Genomic DNA, 4008 nt, shown 5'->3' with positions numbered 1-4008 from the left:
CGACTTTTGCGGGTCCGCTCCTCCGTTCCCCAAAAGAAGGAAATTGCGGCTTTGTGTCGGCCGCTGGAGATCGGCAGCAGGTGGGTACGTGCGACGCAATGTTTGTTGTTGCGGTCGGAGGAGACACGTGAAGGCGCCGAAGTGCCGCGCTGCACGCTGACTGACTGCACCATCTGTCGGCTGCGGCAATTCGCCTGTTACGAAAGCACAAAGCGGCGTGGCTCGGGCGGGAACAACACTCCGCCGCACATATGGGATGTGTATGGAGAAGGCTGTCGGGTCCGACCCAGACGAAAACGTTTTTCTTTTTTTTCTCTCTCTTTGCGTAGATAAAGTATACCCGTCGCAGAAAGTTGAAACTCCGTGAAAATGTGACGCTGGTGGTTGTAATAGGACGCGAACGTATGAGAGCATGCTTTTACCTGGATCGAAAGATACGAGAGAAAACCAAAATGTACTTACGAACCGACGCTCACCTATAATCCTCATGTTCAAAAGCCAAACAAATTCATTTTGTACGGATGTAGCTATAATTTATGTGAAGGAAAACAGATTGTCAGCAAAAAAGAGAACATTGCTTTTTCCTAACAAGCTCTTTGTTTTTCTTTCTTTTTTTTTTTCCGAGTATAAACGTTAGAGAAATATGTCATTACTTGGCTTGGTGAATAATTAGGCTTAGGTGGGCATCCACCCATAACTACATTTAGTGCTTCTCGTGTTTCTTTTGATCAAGCTTATTACGTTAAGTTCTCATACTTCTGCATTATATGAAAACTGCCATGAGTCGCGGTCTCACGGAGTTCCAGCTTTCTGCGATGCGTAGTTTATTTTTGCGAACCGACAAACCGTATTTAACTCTCTTGATCGATCTCGTTGGTATATACATGAAGCTTCCGAAGGAACGAACAAACGTCCTTGATGGCGGTAAGGGAAGAACGTCTGTGCTTGCGACCGCGGCCCCGTTGAACTCGCGATGGAATATGATTGAGAACGCAGGCGGCAACTAGATGCAAAAGCTTGAGCCACATCATAATAACCAGCTAAATCTGTGCTGCCCTTAAAGAGGCGATGCACTAATATTTGTATTTTGCGCAAATACCGCTTAGAACGAATCCCTGACGTTAATGATCTGTGAAATACCCGTTCGTTTTCACCACACGCAATCAAAGTCAGAGAAAAAAATAAAGAAAAACGAGCAGAGTTCAGCCCCTCAACTCGCAGCCAGAACAAGCGGCCACGTGATCTGGAGCCGATTATATGCCGCCAATGTTGATCATAGCCATGCGCTGGGGTTGACAAGGCACAGGACACGCGCGGAGTTCCAGACATTGTTATGGTTCGGCTGTTGTCGTCATTGCAGCGATTGGACACAGGACACTACCCGAATGTTTCTCGAGCTATCGATTATCACGAGCCCAAATCGAGTGTCCACGCCATGCTCGGGTCCAATCTATGAGCCGTATTCAAATATCGTCACTGGGCGGTACTGCTACCGCCCAGCTACGTCATCAGGTTTTTCGAAGGAGAGATTGAATGAACGCTCGGTTTTGTCCTCGAAATTACAGCGCAACAAAAGCGTTTCTTGGTCAGTGGCGTTGCGTGCGAGTATCCTCGAGTCCCACAAGTGCCAGTAAGCTCGTGTAAAGTGAAAAACATTCCAATTGAATATTGTTGCACCGCCCCTTTAAGTGGAGAAGTAGCTAGATTACGTATCTATACATGATGTGTATATCTTGCGTATATTTTCGCGCAGTTCATCGAAAGTTTAAAAAGAAACGCTTTTAGGTTCCAGGACTTTCGCGGGGAGGCCGTGTTCTATATATATTCTTGACATTTTTTGTTTTTGTTTTTTTGACGGGATTAAGGAAAACAGGGGGCCCGCAACGTTTATGAGTCTCAGACGCGACGGCGGTTAAAGAATGCCGAAGTAACCCGAACCTCGAGCGCAGAGTCTGAACACCACGGCGGGTGGTACGGAGCAGCCCAGCGAAGTGACGAGGGATGCTGACGAGGCGCACGGGGAAGTGGGGAAGCTTCCCGGAATCCTGGGGCGTGCGGGGAAGAGAAGGGGGCAGGACGCCACCAGGACTTCGAGAAGTCTCGCGCGGCTTGCTAAGATCTGTGAACCAGTCGGTGCGTATGTATGTAAATAAATCGCGTATATCTATTTCGTATCCGTCACCTAGGTGTGCCCGGTCTGCCGCTACATGTCCGTTCGCCAAGGCGGAATTGACCTTTTTCAGAGATCGCTGGGCGCATGCGCCGACTCTGAGAGATAGGGAGGAAAGGGAAAGGCGTCATTTTTGGTGGCTCTCTCGTCCGCACAGATAGTGCATGGTTCGGCTTGACTCCTCCGCTATTCTCGCGGCTTGGCTTCATAGTCGTCGCGCCTCACCACCGCGCAGCTGTAGGTTGCACAAATAAAAACAAAAATGGCTCAAATGGAAGCCTTTATGGAGTTTCAGCAGCCTTTACGGGTGGTGCACAAAAAGACTCGATGTCAAACACCCCGCCCTTTTTGCCATGCTTTCAAAAGCCTAGGACGCGAATCGCCCGTGTCAGCTGGCTGGATCATCAATGTGACGGCGCGACATTCTGATTTTAACTAAAATATAGTAAATCTGAACATGATGGTAAGCCGGAAACGGGTAGAAAAACGAAAACGCAAAAGGAGACCAAAAAAAAAAAAAAAAACAGGCAACGTCTTTTGAGACGATGCCTGTTCTTTTTTTGCGTTTTCGTTTTCCTACACCAGTCTCAGGTTTAATGCTTGAAAATGAGCGTGTTGGTGAATAGATACGAATGCATGAACTGATAAAAGATCAAGGACACAGAACTTTTTAAAAGAAGTCCTGTTTCCGTCCCTGTCCTCGATGCATATTCGTATATCAAGTATACCACCATGTTCAACTTACACCAGCTCGCCTACACTATGACTATTTCTCCGTTAATAGTAAATGTGCACGCGAGGTTGTGTGACGTAACCACACCATACACGGTACTCAAGTAAAGAATAACATGATAAAGCTTGCCGTCCTTCAGGCGTGCGCTATAGACATTCGCGTCTTGCCATGTTAAAAGAGAAAAAAAAAACGCATAAAAATATCAGTCGCTGGCAAAGCATTTAAAGCGTGCGAAACGAATTTAAGCTTCACGGAGACAGAACCCTGATGGAATGCCTTGGCAACCAACTGTGAACTCCTTTGTTTGCTGGGCTCACTTCGTCGAAGGTTCGTAAACGTGCTGAATTTAAAGAGGGATTGTTTCTAACGTACCTTTACTTACTTTTTGTTGGTGCAGGCGAGCCTTCGCGATATCAAGACCGCCCGGATTTTACACCGCCCTAGTTTGTTTACACATTCCCAAATACGGTGATGCTTGTGCGTTCGCGCGGTACACAGGACGGCTAAGTGACGGACCGCAATAAGCTCGAATAACTTAAGCGATCAAGGGGAGAAAATTCAGCTGTTTGTAGTGGCCGGGCCTTACAAACGGGGCTCACAAGCTCCGCACAGGGTAGGTGATTGGGTCGGTATCGAAACTGGTCACCATTACTTTCCTTACATAATACTCTGCGACTCTGCCTTGAAAGCAGACCCCTTTTTTAGCAGCCAATTGCAAGACGCGATACCGAAGTGACAATTAAGTGGCTCGGAGTCGATGGTAGAAACTGACGCAGCGTCCGATGTCTGTGCACGCATGAAGGTAAAAAAAAAAAAAAAACGAACGAGGGCCTCTGTGTCGTAGACAGTAGCTTTTGTTAATCCTCCAGGTCGTCCTCAGACATTTCGAAGAAAATATGCACTCCGAACGAAGACGGAAAGACAGGTTCAGAATGGGGAAAGACGGATCAACGTTACCAGAGAAGGCAGGTAAACACATGGACCGGGAGGCACGCCAGGCCTGGCTCGGACGACGGAGAGACGGTGCCAGAGCCACCAAAAGTGTTTCGAGCGATTCCCGCGAGGGCGCGCCGCGATCGTAGCCGAACTATGCAAAAGGTCAATT

This window comes from Ixodes scapularis, unplaced genomic scaffold, assembly GCF_016920785.2.
Source record: "Ixodes scapularis isolate PalLabHiFi unplaced genomic scaffold, ASM1692078v2 PGA_scaffold4__175_contigs__length_147842914, whole genome shotgun sequence".
Taxonomy (NCBI): domain Eukaryota; kingdom Metazoa; phylum Arthropoda; class Arachnida; order Ixodida; family Ixodidae; genus Ixodes; species Ixodes scapularis.
The sequence above is the reverse complement of the archived record's forward strand: the minus strand, read 5'-3'. Positions refer to the sequence as shown.